The sequence below is a fragment of the Fukomys damarensis genome, unplaced genomic scaffold (genome assembly GCF_012274545.1).
Source record: "Fukomys damarensis isolate Sample0158 unplaced genomic scaffold, DMR_v1.0_HiC HiC_scaffold_30, whole genome shotgun sequence".
NCBI lineage: Eukaryota > Metazoa > Chordata > Mammalia > Rodentia > Bathyergidae > Fukomys > Fukomys damarensis.
Window position 1 is genome coordinate 24412901 of NW_022900942.1, and position 26677 is coordinate 24439577.

Consider the following 26677-nt stretch of genomic DNA (forward strand, 5'->3'; position numbering starts at 1 on the left):
CTTCCTTCCTTCCTTCCTTCCTTCCTTCCTTCCTTCCTTCCTTCCTCCCTGTGCTCTTTTTTCTTTCTACCCAACAATCTAATGCGTACTATTATCGATTTTTGAGCATAAGCCATGATCTTCCCTTCTGCCCACTTAAATAGTTGGGGTACTTTTTTCAAAGTGTAACCTACAGATTGCCTACAGCAAAACCACATGCAGATCTTGTTAAATGCAGGTTCCCAGGTTCCATATCCCACCTGTAGAAGATGATCCATGGTATTTCCAGTGATATGATAGTACAAGAAAAATGATCACCTTCTTTACAAACTCTCTGTTGGTTCTCAAACACAGTGATATTTGACTATTGCTCTTTCTTTGGGATATTGCTAACAATGGCCTGCCATTGGCCAGAACAGTATCCTCCCTCTGTTGAGGGGATGGCTGCCTATGTCTACCATCATCACTTTGCGCAAGAATGGAGCTCAGATAATACTAAATCAGGGGCAATAACACAACAGCGCAGCACTTGGTATGAAGTAGGAGCTGCCAGAAAAACAGATAGAATGATAGGTGATGTGTGAGCACTAGCGTCTAAAGCCCAGACCACATAGATTAGTTTTGAATCATCTACAAGAAAATCAGGTGTTTCTGCATATATTTAACTTTCTCAGTATATCCAAATGCTGCATCTCTTTAGAAAGAATCTCTACGGATGGGATGATTTTATGACTTTATTTTAAATGTAGCAAGCCTCCGACTTCTCAAGAAGGGCAGTGTTAGTTTAGTACTATTTTTACTTGTACTTTACTCAGATGATCCATGCGTCCCACCCTTAGACAGTGAAGTTAAAATGAAAAGAAAAATGAATTCTTAGAAAATTGATCATGAAAAGATTCTCATTTATTCCCAAGAGGAAAGAGGAAAAAGATTTCTAAGCCTAGCACTCTCTTCCTTCCTTCCTTCCTTCCTTCCTTCCTTCCTTCCTTCCTTCCTTCTTTCCTTCCTTCCTTCCTTCCTTCGTTCCTCCCTCCTCCCTCTCTCTCTCTCTCTCTCTCCTCTTTATTTCTTTCTGCTGCTCTAGCTCTTTGTCCCTGCAGTGAGGCAAATGAATATAAAGGGCAAATGTGTACCAAAAAACTTTAGAAGATTTAAACGTAATAAATGTTAAATCTTTGGGATAAGGAAAACCATGTCCCTTTATAATGTTCTGCAGAATGTATTATGTGAGATGCAAAAAGTGGATGGAAGAAGAAGTCACACTAAATCTACAAATTTGAACAGGAAAAAAACTCAGATAGTAAAAAATATCTGTATCAAAAGATTTAGAGATTGTGTCTATTAGTAAAATGTGAAAATTCATGTTTTAATTATTTCAGGAAGGTTCCTAAAAATATTTGTGAGTATATAATATATGCTTTTGGATTTTAAAAAGAAACGAGTATGAGACTAATTCCTAGTAACAATTCTTAAATCACAGTCATTCAGAAAATGTGAAAAAAAGTTCATTACATAAATATTTAAAATAATTTAAAGTAGAGGCTCACAAATAATGAGGGAAATAAAAGTCCTGCAGAAATGACAAAATATTTGAAATATTTTCCTTAAATACATTATATGACTAAGAAAATTACACTTACAAAAACCAACTGAGAAATTTAGGAATTTAAGGAAAGGTGAATCTTAACTTCAATATCCAAATAGAATGAAACAGCATTATGCTTTTACTCATTTCAGAGTCAAATGTGGGTTTTAATGTAGTGGATAGAAGGGTTGACATTCTCAGTAGTTCAAAAAATCAAGATCCACTAAATTAAACTTTTTACTCAGTATTTAGCCTGTGCTAAGCACCCTCTGAGAGCTTATGTAGCAGGGAAAGGCAGGAATGCCTTATCATATTGAGGTTATATTCTAGTAGGAGCTAAACAAGAGGCATAGGAACACAAACAAATATTTCAAATATGGAGAAACGCAATGAAGAAAATAAAGTAACAACAGAAATGAAACAAAACAGCAACTGGAGATGGGTTGACTTTGTTAGCAAGATCAAATAAAATTGTCTGTAGGAGTTGACAATTTGTTCAGAGATCTTAATGAAGCATGGGCATAAACTGGTCAGTACTACTTTGGAGAAGGCTAGGAAGGGGGAACAGCAAGTTCTAGAATAAAAAACAAGAATGTGGAAAGTGTATTTATTTCATGGCCAGAGAAATTGAGATGGTTAGAACAGAGGAGTGAAGAAGTGGGAAGTGAGGTCAGGTTTGGATTGGATGGCAGATGTGTCAATTATTTACCCTACTCAACCTCCTTTCTCTTTACAGAAATCTGAATTTGTGTGTGGAGGTAATTTACTTGGCTAAAATAAACAAACAAATAAACAGTTGTTCTTGTTGAGGTACAATAGCCTTATGACATTTTTCCTGTCAATGAAATGAAGACTACTGGGTGCACATTCTAGAAATACAATTGTCTTCCTGATTAAGAAGCACATTCACCTGGCATGCAGTACTTTCATTCTTGCTTTTGCTATTTTCTGATATATTGACATAGTGTCTGGAGATAAAGCAAGCATTTTGTAATGACAAGAACAAAAGCCGCCTGATAAGGCGAGTGGAGAAAATTTGATTTCATAATGACTGTTGAACAGCTATAACAGTCTTACACTGCCAACCTCTAGACTTCTTGTTGTAGGAGAAAAAAAAAACCTCTTATTTAATGATAGTGAATTTAAATCTTTTGTTTGTTGGGTGCTACAAGGTGTTAGCTATTGTAGATGGTTCTGAATCATACAGCTGACAGTATAAGTGGTCAGGGGTTAGCTCACATAGGGTTTATTTTCTATGGTAAAGATTTTTTCATTTTATTCTAATTGTTACAGGAAGCTGATAAGAGTTTTAAGCAAAAGACTGATATAATCTAGTTTATTCATGGGAATATTCTTTCTCCTGTGTGTAAATTAGCCTACAGGAAGAAAATATGGAAGCAGAAAGAACAATCAGACGGTCTCTGTTGCAAGAGATGATTTTCTTGTTTCACTAAAAATATTTTAATATAGTTAAGCTTTGAAAAATTAGATACACTTATGGTACTATTTGACAGCTTGTTGGAAAGTTTTATGTGTCTGAGAATATAGGACGGGGGGCACTTTTTAAAGCAAATACTTCCAAGTCCTTGTCAGCAGTACAGGGATATTTGGGTTTCTCTTTTTAGACTGCAGATGTTTAGATGGAGAGGAGAGTTAATTAGTGGTTATGTACTCTGACTCTGCCTGATCTAGCTTAATGTCATCATTGTAAATCTTCCTCCACCTTGGCTTCTTTCCCCTCCATCTTGTTTCCTTCTAGGACCACTGAAACAGTAGCCAGAGCTGTCAACCAAACTAATTGAAAGCCACCTACCTTAAGACCCATTCTCAACAAAAACAGTGGACTTAGAAAATTTATTGAATTGGGTTTATTTACTGCTTTTGAATTTCATTTGGCTTGGGAAGTAAAATAAGGGCCAAGGTAAAATGATAGCATATAGATACCCCATAACTTATGGATTAATAAATTGTTTTTCCATATATAGAGAGGCTGCAGAGGAAAATAAGTATTTTCTTCAGAGCAAATATTATCTTTATCTTAGTATGTTATTAAGTGGACAGAAGCAAAATTTTACTGACACTATTTCACTCATAAGCACATACAAAGGTGAGATCATAGTTTGTGATCACATCTTGTTATTAATCCTGCCAAAATATTCTGCCTTATTTTGAATACATCTATCAGGTATCAGGTATGTGTACTGCAAGAGTGCTGTTTGGATGTAGATGACAGTAAAGCTAATGTCACACAAAAAACTTTGGCTTTTTGTTCCGTAGAAAATTAAATTAATGTTGGAAATGGCTATATTGGATTTGTGCTTATATGGGAACACATATGGAAGGGCGGGAGCCACTATTAGTGGGATAACCTTGAAGTAGGAACTATGCATAGCAGGTGAAGCTTACTAGAGAGAAGGCTAAAGGAGACACCAGGTTGGCTTCCTTTGTAGATCTGAAGTGCTGTTGTTAACAAAGGGCTAAGAAAGAGCTCTGTAGCATTAGAGGCTGAACTAGAGTTGCACATATCTGCAGGCATATTTGGATCAATAAAATGAATCATTTCCCAAGAAGAGAGCCTCTATGAATGGAAGAAAAAAGCTGTAAAATAGTGAGTAAGCCCTTGAGCACCTATGGATTTTGTTGTTGTTGTGTTATAGAATAAGGTCCAGCTTTTTTCTAAATTTGGGGGTGTTTCTAGGATTGTTCAAAACAGTAAAAGGAAGGAGTTAAATTGTTCATTTTTGATGATATCAAGAATATTAAACACCTTCCCCCACTCTGTCTAAATTCTGTCATCTACTGTCATTACCATTTACAACAAGAAAGGCTTTTTCAATACTCCCCACCAACCAAAGAGAAAGGACATGATTTTGAAATAAAGAATAAATCATTCCTGGGAAAAGATAGTGATCAAAGTGATTTTGTCCCATACTGTCCTCCACCTGCCCCATGATGTGAGCCACGAATCCTTGAAAACTTCAGTCTCCCTCTTCTCCTCTGCAGTGTAGGCAATACTATTAAGTAGTGACATGTAAGTTGTGATAATAATTCATATTTGTTTAACTGATAGGTAGCAAATGTAGTTCAGAAATGAAGGTAGTTATTGTATCTTAAATTTAGATGGGAAAAATCATCACTGTAGGAACAGTATCACAATGAACCTCCAGGAAATTGATAGAAGAGTTATAGAAATGAGTTGGTAATCTGGGTACAGAACGGTGTGATAGTACAACAAACATCATTTACCGAGACTCCAGAAATAGTAAAAAGAGAAATATGAGCCACAAGTAGTTATTACAGAGGGCAAAACTTTCCCTTTCTTTATTATCATAAATCATGAAGCTTCATTAATGCATATTTTATCACAGGACTCTCCCCATATGTGATCTGAAGTTTCTGAGCATATCCCCAGGGATCACTGTTACTGATACAGATAATCAAGAATTCCTTTTATGCTCCTCTCAATACTGCCACTTCCCATATTGAAATTAGCATTTTTTACAATGAAATATCAGTTGCTGTAACAAACTGACATGACAGCTGGAGAGAGGGGCCTGTTTATCCAGTTATCCTTCATGTCTCGGGTTCATTATGGTTTATTAAGATGTGTACTGTTAGTTCCTGAATAGAGAGACATTGAATTTTTATATGGTGATTATCATTTAAATAGAAACATCCAAAAGCCCTTCTCTGAGGAGGGGTGGGAATGATGAAAGTCAAGGGTCAGAAACGTCATTCTATTAAGCTTCTCCTTGAAATTTGGCTCATTTATTCTCTCAAAACATATCTTCTAAATGGCCTTTTCACATTCTCATAGTTTGAAACATTACTTCTTATTGTAGAACCATTAGAGAGAAACATGACAATTGTGACTGCACATGTTTTGAGTAACTACCATGTGACTGACATTATGCTACATATTTCTACAGCCTACCTATTTCATGACATCAATCTTGTGACACAGGTAGTAGGATTATGTTTTAAAGAAAAATGTCAAGTCACTTGGCTAAAGTCACATAGTTTATACACAGATTTAGCATTCTATAGCATTCTATAGATGCTACCTTTTAAACTATCACTATATACTTTGGTTCTTAAAAATTCAATTTTACAATTATTTTTATTGGCTGAAAATAGCATAGGGATAAAACATTCATAGTCCCTATCATCTTATGAAAATATTTGTAGCCACCATTTATTGTGTATTTCCCACGTGCTAATGATGTTACAATGCCTTCTACAGACAAATGTAAGACGATTAACATTAGCATCATTGCACTTATTTTTCAAATGAACAAATTTGTTCACAAATGTAAGTGCAGGAGCAGTGATTTAAAGCCAGCCAGGCTGCAACATGTATGGGCTTGACCCCTATCCACTAGCTTAGCCTAGCTTAGCCTAAGATGGGGAGAGTGATTCTCATATTCCTAGAAAATTGGATGGTTTTTGGCAGTGGTTTTCAATGTATAATCCTGGCATCAGCAACATCTGTACTCAGATTGATACCAGAGACAATGCACTTAATCATTACACAGTAAGAGAGTTTGCATTTCATTTTTTGATTAAAGTAAAATTACTGACTATTATTTTATGTACTTCCTTCTTCATGTCTACTGCTACCAAGAAAATAAAAACCATGTAAGTTTGAAGATGCTGCTTACTGGTGAAGAAAAGTTTGTCAGTTGTATGAGAGACTGAAAGATGCTCATGAGTCTGTTTAATCTTCCTGGGCACACAAGAAAAGCATTTTTCTCAGTCTCTTACACCCTCGCTTAGGGCTATATACAGGGGTCTGGCTAATGAAAGGCCTAATTAATTATAAAACATTCTGAAAGATCCTCTGCCATTTATGTCTTTGCTCCTCTCTGTTTGAGGAAATACTATCCCCAAGGGGAGGCAGCACTCACAAGGTAGAAGCAACCTCAATTTCTGAATCACGATTTAAAGGAGAAGCTCTCAGAAGGATCACCACTATGATATTGAACCATGTTGTGAGAAAGAAACTGCTACTGGGACAAGCCACTGAAAATTGGTGTCTTTGTTATAACAGTTAGCATTTATTAACCTAATATGTTTGCATTTGCATCGGTCAGTATTTATTGGAGAGAGATTTTATGCAAGATACACAAATATATAAGAATTTATAGACTGGCTTACAGTGGCCATCCACAGAGTAAGGTATGGAAGAGTGCAAAAGATGTATTTGAGCTGGAAATTTCAAGGCTCCAGTGGAAGCCCTGGAGCTCAATGTAGTTTCTCATGTGAGTCTATATCAGAAGGCCAAAGGATCTGCAACAAAAGGCTGAAGGGTTTGTGCTGGAAGCCAGGAGATGATGTCCCAAGTGAAGATTAAGACTGGAGCTCCTCCAAAGCCACAGAAATGAGCCTTCCTTCTTTGTTTCCATTTTATACTACTCAGGACAAGATGCCCTAGGGTGAGTCTTCTGTAGTAAATACCCCCAGCCACTCAGAACTATGCTGACACAATTTAGTTGGGCATTTCTTGCTGAAGTCTTCACAATCAGTTAACATTTCAGCCCTGTTTATGGAAATGGCATTGAACTCTGTTGCACCCTTTTTGCTTCCAATATATAACCTTTGGTTCAATAATGGGATCTTGTTCGGATCCATCTCTGTACTTACCTTGACATATCAATTCAAAACCATTGAGTCTCTAGTCTTAGAACCAAGGAGATATTAAGTCTCATTGTCCTGCTAAAAGTCAGAGAATGGAGGCTTGCAGAAATCATTTTATGGCAGAAATTTAAACAGAAATGATGAAGGTCAGAACATGAAGCAATAAAGTGAGGTTAAAAAAAGTCTTTGAATATTGCTGAAAACTACTGACTAAGCACCATCACACGCAATGCCCACAAAATAGTACAGAGGGACTTTGGTAGGGAAAGGGAGAATATGGGGAAGAAGAATGTGTTATACTTCAGTAACAGTGGAATGGAGTTCCTCAAATCCAGGCAAAGGTTGGTCAACTACCATGTAAATGCTGGGAAAGACACTCAAAGTTGCTGGGCTCAAAGCAGCATGCAGTGATTCATTAGTGCATCATCAATCTAAACCTAATATATGCATTATCTGATAAGCTTTACTGGTTGAAATGCTACCTGTACCTTGATTATTTAGTCACCCATTTAAATCCTCAGCTCATGTTAATTTGAGAAGGTAAACCGGATTACGCTGTGACAAGCTCAATGTAAGATAGGTTAAAGTATTCCATTGTTATTCTTTTCTTCTGTCACATGTATATGACAGTTTAGGAGTTCATATACTCTTTGGCCACCTAATGTGAGATGTTGCTGCATTTGGTCTTTTAGTATTCATTTAGAGAGAGATAGCTTGAATGAACATATTCGGATTCTCAAGGTAGAACGCCTAGGTGCTCAATCTGTAGATATCCATGAAAAAATAATTGTCACTGTGCTGTGTGGGAGTGAATCTTTAAAAAGTGCCTGCCAACAACAATAAAAAAGGCGTACTTCTCTACACAGCTAAAACAGAATGGAGTCATTATGGAATCCATTAAGCAGTCAAATTCCTTTTAAATTAGCCTATTTCCTAGACATCTCATATCCATATATCACATCCTGGGAAGAGAATGACCCCCAGTCAGAGAATAATCATGCTCTAGATTCAATTTGTAAGTGTTTGAAACTGATAACACTGAGCATATTCCTCTAGTTTTCCCTGGGAAAGCGCAAGTCTTTAGAGCCTCATCCACCTGTTCACTTTGGATTTGGATTAGATTTGGTAGGAGGAGGCAGATGGTGAAAGTCAAACAAGATTTTGAGCTACTGGGGCACAGAGAACAGATTGGCCAAATACCAGTCTGATGCCTAGGAGTCAGAGGTGAAGACTGGTTAGTTGTTCTGGTAATGCCATTGTTTCCAACAATCACACAGAAAGTGACCACTTACAAAGAGGATGCACTTCAATCCTTTTGCAGTTTTCAATCTTAAAAGCATAGTCTTCATGCAGTTTATCATTTTTCCCATTAAATTTATTGGTACATTTAAAGCAAACAATACAGTTAACATTTATTATTGGGATCTTGTACCTTTACATGATATGTCCTGGATCTTGTTTTTTCCCCATACCCCTGCCCTCCCTTCACCCGCTTCACCCTTCCTTATTTACAAAAACTTTGTTTCCATTTTTTCCTTTTTTCATATTTTTTATTTTCCCTTATTTCCTTTCCCCTACCCTTCCCACTTCCCCTTTAGTAATTTTCTTCCTATTTCACGCTATCTATTATACCATTTGAATCTTATTTACACTTTTAGTTTTTCACACCAGAGAAATTATTTGGTATTTACTCAAGTGTGTCCTATTTATTTCACTTAAGAGTATAGCCTCAATGTGTATCCATTTAGCTATGAATGTCTAGTTTCTCATTCTTTATGGCTGAGTAGTGCTCCATTTTATAGAAAAACCACATCTTCTTTAATATCCAGTTGATGGGCATTTGAGTTGTTTCCAAGTTTTAGCTATTACAAACTGTGCCACTATAAACATGGATTCCCATATATCACTGTGGTATGATTCTTTCAATTTTTTTGGCAAGATACCCAGCAGAGATAGCTGGGTCAAATGAGACCTCTAATCCTAGTTTTTTGAGATATCTCCATACTGATTTCCACAGGGGTTGCACCAGTCTGCACTCCCACCAACAATGGAGAAGTGTTCCTTTCTCCTCATGTCCCCACCAGCATTTTTTACAGCATTTGTTATTGATTGATTTCTTGATAGCAGCCATTGTTTCTGGGGTGAGGTGGAATCTCAGTGTTGTCTTCATCTGCATCTCTCGAATGACCAGTGGTGTTGAACATTTTTTCATATATTTTTTGCTGCTTATACTTGTTTGTCTGGGAAATGTCTGTTCATTTCAGATGCTGATTTTTGAATTCAGTCCTTGTATTTGGGGAGGTCTGATTTTTTTTGAGTTCTTTATATATTCTAGATAGTATTACTTTGAAGAGTAGCTGGTAAAAATATTTTCCCACATTGTAGGTTGTCTCTTAGATCTGTTGTTGGTTTCTCTTGCACTGCAAAAACTTTTTAATACAATAAGATTGTAGTTGTTGATTCTCTGTGCAAGTTCTCATGTTGCTGAGGATTTGTTCTTAAAGTCTTTTCCTTTGCCAATGTCTTTGAGAGTTCTACCTAATTTATTTTCCAGTAAGTTTAGTGTTTCTGTTTTGATATTTAGATCTTTAATCCACACGGATTTTAGTTTAGTGCATGGTGAAAGATAGGTATCTAATTTTAATCTTTGGCAAGTTGAAAGGCAGTTTTTGCAACACCATTTATTAAAAAGGCTATCTTTCCTCCAGTGAGGATAGATGGCTCCTTTTCTCAAGTTCTGTGAAATATACTGTTGACATTTCAATCAGGATTGCATTGAATTTGTATAGTAGTTTTGGAATTATGGCCATTTTTACTCCTCTGGTGCATCATAAAACTACATTTAGATTCCAAGGAATTAAAAAAATGCAGTTATAGTATTCATATTTTTAAGAAGTACAACATTTTCCTCTTTTCCACATAATTCTGCTTTACTGGCTTCCCTCAGTTCTCTTCTTTTCTTTGTCCCCTCTTAGCTCTAATTAAGCTGTCTTTCCACCTCCCTTCTACCTTTGCATCCTTTCTGAAATGGGTGACAGTGTGGATTTCTTGTCTGTTGTGTTTGTGTGGATCATATAAGTAGCTGGCTGACAGGAGTGTGGACTCAGAACAGTCCCAGCACTGCTCTGACACAGTGAAATCCTGCTACAAAGGCCTGAGGCATTGGCATCTATGTGCTCCCACCATTCAAAGTGGAAAAATCTTTGCATTGTACTAGTCTCTGCTTTGACTCAGTTGTGAGGAGAGAAAATATATGCCTGAGATGACTGCCATCATTGATGACAACAGCAGCAAGCTTCATGCAATAGTATAATTTAATATGGGGAGAACATCAAGGTCTTGAGAGTGAGAAAGGGAAATTTATGGCTAATTGTTCTTAGGTCTCATTCAGAAGGAGAAGTTTTGAGCCATCTTTTGGAAGATAGGATCAGAGGTAATTAAAAATGTATGTAATTTCCTTAAGAAGTGGTACTGACTGGTATAAGCAATATCTATAAGTAGATGAGTAATGAAAGTGATTTGTTTTGCAAGGAATCCATACTTCCACTTAAAAACTGCAATTAAGACTTCAATTGTTCTAGTAGACCAAATAAATGCAGCATATAATTGTTTAGACCAGGAGAAGGCTTGTGTGTAGATACCTCTGAAAGCATGAAATATAAAAGAAACTAAAGTTTGCAAAAGATACTGTTCTTTTTACACCTAGAAGATATCGATTCTTCATCAACTAAAGACAACACTCTTGCATTGTATAACTACCTAGTACACTGGAGTGTGACAACTAATAGTATCTGGCCAAAATTATATAATGAATTTTAAGAAACCATTAGTATTATGTCTACCTAAAAAGAATAGTTTTTGAAATTGCTAAAGAAGTACACATGGGAGTTTTTCTTTCTAACTTAAATGGAGAAAACTTCAGGATATCTTGGAGGTTGTTATGTAAAGAAAAGGGAGACAAGTGATAAGACATACTGTGGCTGCTCCAAGGAAAATCATTTCAAACTTATTGACAGAACCTCATCTCCTTAATTATCACTTTGTTGACAGCTGTTCATTTTGCACATAGGATTCTTATGAAACAATTCATTCTCCGATTTTCTCTAGGTCCATAGAAATGTTTAACAGAAATGATATTTTTGTTGTAGTTGTTTTTGATAGTGGTAAACAGCTTAAGGTCTTTTAGAACTGGGTTGTAGCACCACCATTTGTAACTGTGGCAGAAACTTCTTTGGTTAACCCTTCCTCTTCCCATCCCTTGCTCCCAGACTTACAAATTTATACAATCACAGCAGCTCAAAATGAACAGAAAACAAGAGCAAGAATATTACTGAGGGACCACTAGGTTCTCTGACATATGCTGCATAAGTTAAGCCAAGCATGGTATGGTGGGTTCTGCCCACAGCAGTCCAGGCTGACCTGCACAAAAGAGCTATAGTGAGAAAAGAGGGGGAATGAGAGCAGTTTCCAAGCTTAGGCACCTGGACGTGACTTATGAGACCTTCTTATCTTTTGGAAAAATGAATTGCTACTTCCCAGGCTAACTTATACTCAATTCAAACACCAAAAACATTTCCTCTAGTCAATCATAAATTATTTTGAATAATTTACAATTTCACATAATCCTGGCCTTTCTTTTCTCTCAATTAGTGTAGATTATGATTACTAAATTAAACTATGCAATTAACCTCAGAGCTACCTATTTTCCTTTTTTGGGTCAAACCTCAAAGAGAAACATATATGTCAAACTTGTATTTTATTGTAGTATTTTTATGGTCCTTAAAAAATTCTACTTACACTCATAAATAAAGAATACTTGTCAGAAGCTGTGTTTTTCAATTTTTTAAAAAACAGTTTTTTCTGGGCTCCTTCCATAAATTGTTTATTATTCAATATGGCTGTGTCTTTTCACTGCAGTTACTTATTTTTGATATCTTCAGTTTAGCTTAACTATTTCTTTTACCCAATACCAAATGTATAAAAGTTTTCCTTTTATCTCAAAGATGCAAGAGTTACCTTTGGAATCCTTCATAGAATATTAATGGTAGGTGAGGGTACACACAGGGAGTTAAAGATCGCATTAATTTTAAGGGTGTCTATAATATAAAAATAAACCTTATAACAATGATGCATTTCTTTTTCCTTCCGATAAAACCATGACTCTTTGTATTCTATGTGTTACTTAGTACTACCCCAGGTATTACTCAAATACCTTAGTCAATGACTTCCAAGGGAGCCATTGCTAGGATCAGCTACACAGCTCAGAAGTATGTGTGATGGTAGAAATGCTTCTGTAGCGACTCTGCCATCCACTGTCTCAGTAAGCTTAGAAAGTCCATGGCATGATAGTGGAAGTTGTACTTGTCTATATATTCTCTGACTTTCCTAGGATCTCTTCCTTCCTTCTTCCTTCTTTCTTTTATTTTTCGGTACTGGAGATTGAACTCAGGACCTTACACTTGCGAGGCAGGCGGTAGAACCACTGAGCTAAATCCCTGGCTGCAGGAACTCTGTTTGCTTAAGTTGGTGCATCCTGACAGGTAGCATCTTTAGTTTGTTTTCATATTAATCCTGGTGTATTCTGCCCAGGTCCACTGAACAAACTATCAGATTCTCTATTTTGAGTATCTCACATAGTATTGAAACCGTGCTTTTCTGGGCTCACATTCCATGTTGTTCAAGACTTTTGAGGCTGTAGAGATGTTTGTAGTGATTCTTTAAGCAGATATCTAGGTTCTTGATTTATAATATATACCATTATGAAATATATTGAGAACATTCTTTTTATAAAGGTTTCCTTCTGTAAAATCATGTAAAGACCTAGGGGGAGATCTGTGGATGAAATGTCAGTGTGCTAATCTCTGTTCCTCATCATGAAGTCATATAAATGTTCTTCACACCACCATTTGGCTTGGTATGGTTTCCTGATGAGTATTATGGTGAGATGCTCAACAAGCAGCTATTTCAGACTTTTGCTGGGGTGGGTTGCAGAAGGTTGTAAGCATCCAGCACAGAGCTATTTAATTTAAATAGCAGGTAACTCTTATCATGGGAAGATGAAGAAATGGTCTTTTTCGTGGCTTTTCTAAACAAAAGGCCCAAAGCCGAGAGTGGTGGTGCATGCCTGTAATCCCAGCACTCAGGAGGCTGAGGCAGGAAGATTGCTGCGAGTTCAAGACCAGCCTGGGATACACAGTGAGTTCCAGAGCAGTCTGAACTACATAGTGAGACCCTTTCTCAAAAAACCAAACAAAAACAAAAACAAAAACAAAAACAGAAACAAAACACAAGGTCCAGTGAAGCCTCCTGAGTCTTGGTAAAATAATCACCCCAAGAGAGCTTCATAAAATGCCATTTTTAATCATATGATAAGTACTGGGACCCCCTCTTACAATTGCCTTTATGTTTTGCAAGAATGATAAACAGAATTATCGACTTCCATATACATTTAAGTGCACATAAGCAGCAGGGTAGCAATAACTTGAGAAAGCAAACAAGGCACTGTGTTTTAAGTCTTTTGTTGATTATTGTCTGGAATGGTGAGCATGAAGTAGTGCTACTGAAAAAATAAGTCCCTAGATTTAATTTGCATAGTTGAAATTATCCTCAGCTAAATCAGAGTTACAGATGAGTTGAATCTTGTGCTCTCTGGTAGAATGGTTTAAAGAATTTCAGTGTCTTTTTGGCAATGAAATAATAAAGATAGAAAACAGGTATAGCAGTTTGGTTTTATGAGTTATTTGACAAGATAATCATAAAATAGAAGACAATCCAGCAAGATAATCATAATCAGGAGAGAACAATCTCTAATGATATGATCATTTCAAAAAACTTAACTGCTAGATTTTCCTGAAATTGTGGAAATGTGAGTTAACGATCTTGGTTCACATTGGTACTTTCTAGCCTGGAGGATATTCCCTAATTTACAGAATATCATCTGAAATGTCATTACCCATCTTTTCTTTGCAGATATTTAAATAAACCCTTAAAACCTTGTTCATTCACTTAAAGTGACTCATGGCAGTTTGTATTATTTGAAGGGAGTAACATCATGAATAATAGAAAATAGCTAATAATTTTTTAAATCTTCAGATATTTTAAGTATTGGTATAAATAGCCATATGTCTCAAACAACATCTCAGATAAAATAGTGTATTTTTGCTGAACAGATAAGGTAGTATACTGTAATAATTATAAACAGGCTTTCTAAATTTGGACAAAGTCAGGTTCAAGTAGTAAGACTACAATTATTAGCTGTATAATCTAAGTTACTTAACTAAGCTTCTTAACTTCTCTGTGACTCAGTTTGTTTAGTCACAAAATGGTGAAGAAATATATTCAGATTTCATAGAATTCTTACCAGGAATAGCTGGGATAATGCCAGTGAAGTGCTTCACATGAACTGAGGGGATCTTATTCTGTATATGAGATGGTAAGAGTTCCTTTCCTGCTTACTATAGTTTATTTATCCCAGTGACTCTGTATAAGTGGGCCTGAGAAAATAATAGATCTAGATCTTTTAAAACAAAATCACACAGTGTAGATTACAAGGTCAATAATAGCCTCTAACAAAAAGTTCAGATAATCAAAGTCTATAAAATGCCATAGAGAACCTCTGATACAGTCCTCCATCTGACATATGTGCTCAGACGCCCATAGGCCATTTATGTGCATGTCTCCTCTGATGGCTCCTACCTCACTGTTCTCCAAAGAAGCAGACCACAGTATAGGACAGTTATCGTTTAGAAGCTCATCATTATGTTGGGAAAAATATGCTTCTCTGAAATTTCCATTCAGTGACCCTGGTTCAGGCCTTCAAGGCAATGCAGAATAAATTTATTTTGATTATATGAAGATATTCCTGATACTTGAAGTAGTCTTTTCTCTGTCAGATCTGCCATTTGAAGACCTTCAGCTATTTCTCATCTGAAAGGTGTATCATGGAACCTTTTCTGGGTCAGTGGCTATTTTCCATATACACAATTCAGGGAGAGCATGATGAGTGCATGTCCAGACTAAGATAAAACTGAGGAGGACTTTTCATCTCTGAAACAGCTGGCATTTAATGACCTGACTGTGAGTCTCAGCTCTTCTCTCCACTGGGTGATCTGAGGTGCCTTTTAGCCTCCACATGGTTTGTCTCCATCATTGGCCTGTGTTGCATGTTATATTTCACCTTGTTAGATCCAGTACTTTCCTATTTGATCCAATTTCTTCATATATTATCTATTCCTTCTGGTTTCATTGAATCTATAATTATGATAGGCATATATAATGTGAAAATATGAACCAGTAATTAAAGCAAAATGTAATACATGATAAGTACAGTTAGAGTCCCAAAAACAGAGCATCCAAAACTGGTTAAACTAGCTTAACCAGGATTTCATTGATCTATGCAAGAACTATTTACTGAACAATAACTATGCACTGTGCACAATATAGGTCTCAAGAGATATAAAGATGAACTAAAGAGTTTCCATCACTGACCTCTCAGAACTTAAAGTCTAGTGGATCATCAAATATTTGTCTTTTTGGAAACTTTTATTTAAAATTTCTTAGGCTTTTTTAATACCTAGACATAATCATAAGATCTTCTGATTGTCTAGTTTGGTTCCCAAAGGAAAGGAAGTTAGGAAAGACCCAATCTTAATGAAGACATGTTGACTCAATCATTTCTCCCCAAGGTTTTGTCTAGTCTCTTTTACAATTATCTGTACTATGGCTAGTATAACTATGAGAATTAATTATATTATGATTTGGAAAGTGGATACCCATCCTTAAATTGAAAGTGAATGCTCTAATAAGCAATAAATGGAGGTTAAAATTTACTATAAGGTAAAGGCCTTCAATCAAGTTAATTTTAAACCCCAGGGACATTTGTCAATGACTGGACACATTCTTGGTTGTTCCAAATGGCAGTATATTATTAGCATCTAGTGTGTGTAACCCAGGGATACTATTTTTTTTTTTTTTTTTTTTTTTTTTGTACTGGGGATCGAACTTGGGTCCTTGTGCTTACAAGGCAGGCAGTGGAACCACTGAGCTAAATCCTTGGCCCCAGGGATACTATTAAATATCCTACAATACATAGGGTACTCCATTTCCCTCACAAAGAATTAGGTGGACAAAATGACTGAAATGACAATGAGGTGAGAAACTTGCTGAAGGGAGACAGTGTAATTGAATGGCTGAGTACTGACCATAAGAGAGTCCAAGGTTTGAAACCTGACTACAGTGATTACATAACCTTTGTTTCTGCATCTGAAAAATTATCATGATAATACTGAAAGAAGAGGATAAATGAGACTATGTATGGGAAACAGTCAGCATGGTGTGTGACACAAAAATAAAGATTAAATGTGGTTATTTTTCCTTCTCTATTTGCTTTCCCTACACATTTTAACTGACATGAGAGAAATATATAGATGTATTTAAAGAAACATAGCACTCTGTATCATGAAAAAATGTTTTCCTGTTTATAAAGAAAAACCCTAAGCAGTTTATCTGCGAATGTTAGCCAGCTCCATGAATTGCAAGATATCTTCTGTGCTCAGCTGTCTAAAATATTCCACTGAGATGCTGAACTGAAAAATGGATTAATTTTTTAATCACTACCCCAGGATTTTATTTTCAAATATAAACATGTCTCATATTTAATACTGAAAGAAATGTTCCTGATATTATAGAGACGAGAGTGTAGGATAAAGGTAAAGGTAGCTAGGACTATAACACTTCAAAACTATAGTGGCAATGGACATGTCCTTTGAAGACTGCTAGATACTATTTGCTTTAACTACAATTGGATACCAATGATAACACAAACATGGTCTTTATAATCTGTCTTTATAAGCTGAATATCCTTAGTAGGGGTTCTTGCTAATTTATACCTAGTATAGACATATATTTAGATTCTTATTTAATATCACCTAAAAAGCTTACAGGACACATGCTCTCAGCTGTAGCATTTGCTTTCAATGATGTAATGATGATGCCTTTCTAACTTTGTAGTCCAAATGAGGTTTCTGATGAAGGGAGTTAAAAGCATTGAAAAAGAGATATATTGGAAATTGTATTGCTTCTTGGTTTAGAAAATACAGATATAATGAAATGGATTGTGAATGTTTGTGCCCCTCATTCATACATTGAAAATGTAACCCCCAGTGTGATGACATTAAAAGGAATAACCTCAGGGAGATAATTGTATTATTAGAAGGAAGCCCTCATGAATGGAATTTTAGTGCCCTTATAAAAAAGAAACTAGAGAGGTCTTTTGTCTTCTTTCAGTAAATGCAATGACAAGATAGCGATCTGCAACCGGAAGGAGCCCCTTAACTATAGCCGAGTGTACTTGTACCTGATCTTAGACTTCCAGTCCTCAGCTTTATGCAAAATAAATTTCTGTTGTTTATCAGTCACCAGTCTGTGTTGTTTCTTACAACAGCCCTAACACAATAGTACATAAGAGAACACAGGAGCCTGTGTCAGATGGGCACAAAGATGATTAGCAGGTAGTTGGTCTCTGGTGATCTTTCTGTAGGCCTTAAATGGGGTTAGGCAGGTGATACTGCTGATGCTACATATCTATTCAGAACATTTGCACAGAGAAAAGGTCTTGTTAGATTCAAAGACTGAATATTCATTTCTGTTTTAGAAGTGTTAATTACTTTGAAAATTAAAAGATGAATTTTGTGATCTTTACAGATCTAGACAAAATTACTTCTAAATGAAATTTCTTTAGTCAATTTTTCCTTAAGTTGCTAACTGAAATTATGTCTGTTGTTTTAAAAATAAATTATGGTGAGTTCATTGATTTTTTATAATATCTACAATATGACTCCTTATTGGACCTCATAAGTGAAAGACATTGACTTTATCAAATCACAGGTGATAATATGATCTAAAATGTACACTACTCCTTCAGTAAAATATTTAGTATTGATATATCTAAAATATTTTTTGACATACATACTTAAAATATCTACCCAATAATTTATATAAGCTGCTATTTAATATGTAATATATAAGCTGTATTTTAAATTAGTGGTGAAAATAGAAGTCAAACTTTGGCTCTATCCCAAGATATTAAGAGATCAAAAACGCTGCACCGCACATCTTTCTATGCTATTTTGACTACACCCTTAACTCTAATCCTAGTAAACAACTCTCTCTGGGAACATGGGGTAATTGAATCTTCATGCTAATTGTATTCCACCCTTCTCTTGACTCCTAGCTCCCAATTATGCCAACATACTATACTATGGTATTCTTTGGGAAAATAATGAAGCCCACCTTGTTCATTCAAATAAGGTCAGACCTTAAAAAAAAAGGCTAATGATTTACCTACAGACATTTTAATTCTAAAAAGGGCCTTTTCTTTTTTTTCCAGTTTTGGTGAAAATATAGCTTATTTTCATTATAAATCAGATATGGGAACAGAGAAGTACAATTCTACTGGCTACAAGTAATGCTCATGTGTAGTGTTAAGGGTTGTTTCTGTCCTACTGCCAGATATGGAAAATACAAGAGATGCAGTTATTTGGTTGCGCTTGACCATTTTGCCATGTCTCAAACAAACTTCTGTGACTACCAAATGTAGCCATTTCTGTGCAATGTAATGATCATTGATTACCCTTAATTAGTTGTTACACTAGAGAACATGCAGTAATTTACTAATAATTGGTCTTTTAGAACTCTGCATGTAAAGAGTAGATGTATTTGTGTGATAACTTATAAATAAAACCATTGGCAGTACCACCACCTTTATTAAAAAGAGACAGTATGTAATTTGAACAATTTATATTTATTTAAATGAATTCAACAACTGTGTAAAACTAAAATAAAAAGTTTTTAAATTATTTCCTGTTTTGTTACCTCCCTCATGTCCAAATCAGGATATTGAAATAATTATTATTAATCACAGGTATATTCTCCCACTTTAAAGAAATAACATGAAGTACTGAAAACCACTGAAAAATGTGACCTTAGCTGTAACACATTCATCTAACTTGAAATTTCTCTGATTCAATTTTATTTTTCATCTAAAAATGAGTCTAACTGAAGAGCTTCTGGATAGCAAAAGAAACAATTAACAAAGTGAAGAGGCAGCCTACAAATAATAATATTTGTAAACCATGTTTCAAATAACATCTTGGATTTTTAAAGAACTCAAACAAGAGCAAGAAATCATAAAACTCACTTATAAATGGTAACAGACTTGAACGGACATTTCTCCAATGATGACATTTAAAATAGCCAGCAAGTGGTGGGGCTGTGGGAAAAAGAAACTTCTCTATTGCTGGTGGAAGTATAAACAGGTACAACCACCATGGAGATAATATGAGGATTCCTCAAAAAAGTAGAAGTTCTATTTGACCTACCTATTCTCCTTCTAGGTGTCTACCCAAAAGAGTTAAAAGCATAATACCAAGTGATACATGCATACTCATGTTTATAGCAGCACAATTTATAATAGGTAAATCTTGGAAACAGCCCATATCCCCTTCAAAAGATGAATGAATTAAAAAAATGTAGAGTACCATTCTGCAACAAAGAAGGATAAATTTAAATCATTTATAGGAAAATGGATCCATCCCGAGACCATAATCTTAAGTGAAATAAATTAGATGCACAAGTTTAAAAATTGCATTGTTTCTCTTGTGTGAGAAACCAAAAGGGTAAATGAGGATCATGATGGAGGATAAATATTGGGAAGAAGGAAGAACATGTTCAAATGGGAAGGAGAACAAGAAGCAGGGAAAAAAAGAGAATGGAAGGAAAAAATGGCAACAAAGTTTGTGTAAATGGGGAGATGAAGAAAGGTTGCAGGAGGAGAGAGGAATGGGAAAAAAAGAATTGAGATGTGTTATGCACAGGTACAAATTCTCTATGATGAATGTGATCAATATGTATGACAAATATGTACTAATAAAAAGGATAAAGTTAAAAGTAGCCAGCAAGTACATATTCACTTGGTCAACATCACTAATCATCAGGGAAATGGAAATCAAAATCAGTGTTACTTTCCATCTGTTAAGATAGTTTTTATGAAAAAGGCAAGCAGTAATACTAGATGCTGGTGAGAATGCAGAGAAAAAAGGAACCCGTGTACATTGTTGGTGGGAAAGTGAAATAGTGCAGCCATTATGGGAAACAGTAATGGATCTTAAAGAAATTAAATACTTCTACCATACGGCCTGCAATCTTTCTTCTATGTATATCCAAAGGCAATGAAATCGCTACCTTATAAAAATATCTGTACACTTACCTTGACTGAAGCACTATTCACAACAGCCAGGATACAGAAATAAACTAGATGTAGAGCACTTGCTGAAGGAATTAAAAAACTATAGAATGAATGAAAAAAAAATATATATATTCTGTGGGATATTATTCAGCTTTCACAAGGTACGAGATTCTGCCATCTACTACAACATGCATAGACCTAGAGATCATAAGTGAAATAAACCAGGCACTGAAAAATATGCCATTATCTCACTTATATGTGGATTCAAAAATAAATCAAACAACAGCGACAATGAGATGGGTGGTGATTAAATGTAGAAATAGAAAATAAAATAGGGGTTACCAGGGTCAGAGTGCAGATTGGGGTGGGGATGAGAGATGTAGGTCAAAGAATACAAATATGCAAGGTAAGTGGAAAGATGAAGACTATAGTTAATAGATATTAAGGACTTTTGTTAATGAGTAATTATAGCTGCTTTTGTTAGGAGAGAAAATGGGTAACTGTGAAATGATGGATATATACATTTTTCCAGTGTGGTAACCATTTTACTCTATGTAATACCTCTTAAAAATATCATGTTATATAAAATAATTTTAAAAAATAATTAAAATTTTAAAAATCAAATTTACACATATTAACAATATGCTATGAATAACATTCTAAAAATAGCTATAAAGGAATAGCTAGGGACTCTAAGAAATGTCTCTTCCATGCAAGATATCTCTCACCTTAAAAGGTAATGGCATTAATCAGAATAATCTCCAAACTTTTGATTAGATTATCAAATGTTTCTATAAATAGAAAAAAATACTCCCTTCAGGAATACCGTGCATGTTTTTGACATTTGTACTTCTGTCTGGTATTTTAAACAATACTACTTACCACCTTGGAAGAAGAAATGAGAGGTATTGTTAAAATTTTAGGTATTTTAATAAGATGTCAGTTTATAGTTTCCTTACTCTTTTATTCTGTAGTGATGTTTCCACATAAAATGTTCTCTTTTATGATCCCCTAAACTTAAAAAAATGACATATAACTTGGCTGCGGATTTAGCTCAGTGGTTCTGCCACCTGCTTTGTAAGCACAAGGTCCTGAGTTTTATCCCTAGTACAAAAAAAAATTATGTATACCTTAAGGACCTAGACCTTGGACCATTTCTATTTTGCACTGCATTTGAGTAATACTTTGAAGTGAATATTTATTCTCAGGGTGCTAAAATTAAGTTAATCCACATGTAATTAGGAACGTTCTTAACTGGACCATCTTGGTTAGCAAGAGATGGACAAATTATTTTGAAAAACTATTCAGCAAACCATGAATAGCAATTAAATGAGAAAAGGCTAGATTTCTCTTTAAAATGGACTGTTGCCATAACTTAATGTGGCAGTATGATTTTGTACTTTTAATTGCTTAGAGTGCATATTGTAAAGTAGAATTTTCTCTTCTGAGAGCTCATTTCAAAATTTTGTACCATTTATGCTTTTTAACACATCAGTAAATAGTTTGCTTTTGTAATCTCTTTTGTGATCCCTTTTATTCTTGATGGATAAAAAGCAACTAAAGGCTAGTAAAGATACTGTTGTCCCTCTTAAAGAGACAAGATGACTGTCTTGGAGAAACTAAGTATTTCTCATTATGAGAATGTATGACCTTGTCTTAATTTAGTATGCTTTCTTTGTAACTGAGCAGTAATTCCCAGAACATACTTAACATTGACACTTAAAGGTGCTCCTTTTTAAAAATTCAAATAGTTAGAACTTTCCCCCATATTCCATGTCAATATCAGGATTCAGGGAGAGTTTGAATCTAATGAATACACAGTTCTTCATTTCACACTCCCCAGCCACCACAGGCTTAATTTTGTTTATAGTCTTGCTCATGTCTTCTTTTGCCATAGCTATTTCAGAAGAAATGGATTACAGTGCTATCTTTTAGCAAATAACAAGTCACAGTGTACTGCCTATCCTAACTGTAGATGTTCAGTTGCTTAAAATCGCCTTTGTCATTTAAAATACATTTTCTTTTGTCTCTAAATTAGTATGAAAATGCAGACAAATATTTCTTCAATTAAATGTAAAGTATTAATCATTGTAGACAAGTTGTTTCACAATGGAAAATAAACATAAAAGTGGAATATTTACTTATGTTGGAGAACAAAAACTTGGTGATATTTTGATTTTCACTGAGGTTTATATCCAATATCTATTAATTAATATGAGAATCATCTAATCCATTCTTACTATACTTTCACATGCTGTTTCAGAAGATGAAAATTTTTGTTCATCTCTAGAGTAGAACATGGAAGAGAAAAAATGTCAGCAGTGTATCTCAGCTCTCCAGTGTTTATAAAATGATAAATACTACTCTTCTCTCTCCTCCTTGCTCTTATTTTCACTACTTTGCACTCCTGATTGCAGCACCACCCGATGAGAATGAACAATTAACTGTCTAATTATTCCAGTCACACTGGCCCACAATGAAATCTTTATTCCATGTTTACAGCAATCTTTGGCAGAGCCTGTCTTGCTGTTTCTAAACTAAGAAGAACTAATGATAAATACTACTCTTCTCTCTCCTCCTTGCTCTTATTTTCACTACTTTGCACTCCTGATTGCAGCACCACCCGATGAGAATGAACAATTAACTGTCTAATTATTCCAGTCACACTGGCCCACAATGAAATCTTTATTCCATGTTTACAGCAATCTTTGGCAGAGCCTGTCTTGCTGTTTCTAAACTAAGAAGAACTGCCCTTTGGCTCTTCTCCGCATCAGCTGCCTTGGTTTCAGCCTGGGATGCCAATAATCAGACTTCCTTTTCTTCCAAAGTGGACATTTTTTTTAAGGGTGAAAAGACCTATTCTAATCACCCCCCCATATATTCTGGCTGATTTATGTTCTAGCCATTGCAGCTCTTCCTTCCGAATCTCTTTACATTTTTTCCTCTCTCCATAGACTGCCACCAGGCAAAACTGCATTTTAAGTCCAAAATTGTAAAAAATGCATAAACAAACAGTGCTCACTACTATGAGGGAAAGAAAAATGCAACTATTGGTTTATGGGTAGAGGGAAGTCAAGGAAATCCCTCTTGCTCTTCTAAACTGCTAATTTTCTAGCTCAAAAGGCCTTCAGTAACTTCTTCACCAAAAGAAAATATATCCATTTTTCAGTGGCTCTCTTGATGACTTCCAACTATTTACTCAAACTTGCCAACAGCTGCAGTCTTTGAGAAGCTTCAGAACTTGGGGAAATATATCAGGGTCTGAGAGGATATGGTTGAGTCTCTCTGAGGTGGTGAACTATTCTACTGTGATACTTGGGAAGAGAGAAGTCACTCCCAATCCAAAGGTCAGGAAAGGACAGTACCTTCACCTATGCAGGTGTGAAAAGCACCTTAGTCATCTTGGGACCACCTGAGAGTGTCTTCTTCCTGAATCTGAGAGCAGGGAACAACCTACATCAGGTCCCTTACCATAATCTGCACAATTGATTTTTCCAGAAAAACTTTTCACTGCTTTGCAAAGATGATGGCATCTTACTTCCCATTCCAGTATTCAAGCTCTGTGTGACAATTCCCCTAACAACACTTCCGTCTCTCTTCTCAACCCCCAGGACAGTTACATTGTCTTTCCAGTGAGAACTGTGTTGTAAAATTTTACTGAGGAGAAAGGTAGAGGGGGATGTTTCAGTAGTATAAACACTGATTAAATTTCTGGGCAACTCTCCCCAAATGAAAGATAATTTTTCTACAAGTATGCGCAAGAATGTCAAGAATGCTAAGTCATTTTTATGTTTGTACTTTCCTTTTCCACTTTAATTTTACACTGCCACATGGCACACTTGCTAAAATATATCTCCTTAACCTTCAGTGTAGCAAACTTTTTACAAAATATTAAAATTGCATATTTTATAGTTTGACGTTCCAAGGATGTTCAAAGCATTTTGGGGGTAGTGCAGGGAGGGAGGGAGATGGATACAAAATTAGATCATCTCATGACAACAGGCCTATTAGAAAGTCATGGCTACTTGTGCCATGGCAAATAGGGAAAATGAGAAGCAATGAGAAGAAAGGTCACACCAAAGTCAGTGGCCACGGCTTAAGCAGACTCTGTAGCTTGTATCCTACTTATAATACTTCCTACTTGCTCTTTGTCTGATTTTTCTCTGGCAGGAAGGGTTGTGGCCAGTGTGCAGGCTTGACCTCATCTCCTGCACTCAGCTTAACTCTGCCAGACTGTTCCCCCACCCTGTTGCCCTGATTTCTGCTTCATCAGCAGGCCAAGCCTGTGCCCTGGAGGAGATCTAACCAGGGACCAAGTTAAGAGGAGGCAACCCCCGGTATCCTTGTGACTTCAGCCAGTGTTGGCCCCGAAGTTGCCCCTGCCAGGCAGCATGCTCCCTGCAACTGCAAGGATCACACTAGCTAAGGAAAAGACCTTCCCAGGTTTTGTGACTCATGAGAGGGAAAGCTGCGTCAAGTGTGAGATTCCACTGTTCTCCCAACCAAAGAAGGCTGAGAAAGGCGAATGGATACAAATTCACCTATAAGCAGTGGTGCAAACACGTCATAGTCACAACTTTTTGTTGTTTTCATTATTCTTAGGTAAAACCAATTCCTTAGCTGTGTTCCTGGCGATACCACAGCTCTGAAGGGGTTAATTTCCTTTGATGAAGACACATCAGAGACTGGAGGACTGGGGACATCATTTTTAGGAGAGGCGATAGAGACTCAGTTTCCAGGCGATTATAACAATCAAATACAGTACCAAAATCCTTCCTGGCATTTGTGCCAATAAAAAGATCAACATAATAATAATGGAAATAACACTGTGAACTCCGAATCTACCCAGCAACCAACTCCCTAGTTGTCTGGTGCTCTGTTCTTACTCCATTCCTGGGCTCAGCTGGTGGAGAAAGGGGGAGGGTGCTCTGAAACTGCCTCCAGCTGCCCTCCAGGTTCTAGCTGCAACCCGGAGGCGGGTGGCTGGGCAAAGGTTCTTCCTTTAGCCTAATTCAAGTCCACAGTCTCCTGCTACTAACAAGTTGGGATTCCGCGGTAGCGTTTTCTTTGCAAATCTGAAACTTTAACCCGATATGACCCTCCACTCCACCCCCGATCCCCAGCTCTACACAAACATCACCCCCGAAAAGCAAAGCCCAAACAACCCGCGCGCAAAACAGAGCTTTCCCTGGAACTGTCTGAGCCCGGAGACAGGAAATCCGGTGAGTTGGTGATGTCCGGCAGGTGGCGGGGATGCGAGTCACCATCACATTCTCCTCCCACGACCAGAGCTCCAGCGAGAGCGCAACGCGGGGTGCAGACGCGGGATCAGCCCTGAAAGTGCCTGCGTCTTCAGAGCCTCAGTCTCTGGCCCGCTCTCTGAGCATCCCTAAGCTGGGGACTCAGCAATCTCCCTTGGCAGTCGGAGGGAGGCGTCGCCGCATGCAAAGCAAGCGAGGGCGAAGCCAGGACCGAGCGCCCCTCAAGCCGCGCTCCAGGTCCGGGATCCCCAAGCCCAGGCGCGCACAACCCCGGCTCCTGGTGTGTCGCGCCCCAGCATTCCTACTCTCGGAGAGCAGCTCCTTCAACCCAGGCAACCCCTTCAAGCCTTCTTCCCCACAAAGTCTACGGAAGTCGAACTCAGGATGGCCCGTGGGCTCGCCAGGAGGGCGGGGAGTTGTGAAAAAAGCGCAACGCAGAGCTCTACAGCGCGCAGTTCCCAGGGCCGTTTCCCCCAGATCGCGCGCCCCTCGGCGCCCGGCGCCTGGAGCCGGGGAACACACGCGCGGCCCGACCCGAGCCCTCTCTTTTACCTGGCACAGCCGGCGACTCTCCCGAGATGTTCAGACTCCTCTGGGGCGAGCGTCCAGCTCACATCGCTGCCTCCCCCACCCGGCAGCCTGTGTCCCGCTGGGTCGCTTCGCCCCCGCTCGCGGGGCCGCCCCGCCCCCCACCCCCCTTCCCCCACTGTCAAAAGTGTCAGCTTTTCTGCCTTCGGATGTTTCCCGAAGTCTCCACGTGGTCTCCAGGAGTTGGGGGGGGGGGGTCAGTGCCAGGCACGCCAACCCCGCCGATGCTCTGGTCCACTCTTTCGCGGTCCTCAGCCCTCCGCCGGGCGGTGAGAAAAGCCACTTCTTCGCGGTCACAGTCCCCGAAGCGCGGCGCGCAGTCTGCCTCCCCTCCCTCGCGCCTTCCTTAGCCGGAGTGGCTGCCGAATGTCTGTGCCGCGGGTC

General features: G+C 37.3%; 1 protein-coding gene across 1 annotated transcript in view; it reads right to left on the reverse strand.

Moving 5' to 3' along the window:
- Cdh20 (cadherin 20) overlaps positions 1–26368 on the reverse strand; it is a 216481-nt gene extending 190113 nt beyond the window's left edge. The window contains exon 1 of the mRNA XM_010644855.1: positions 26258–26368. The gene's annotated coding sequence lies outside the window, so the exon portion shown is untranslated. The remainder of the gene's footprint in view (positions 1–26257) is intronic.
- Between the last annotated feature and the right edge of the window lie 309 nt (positions 26369–26677).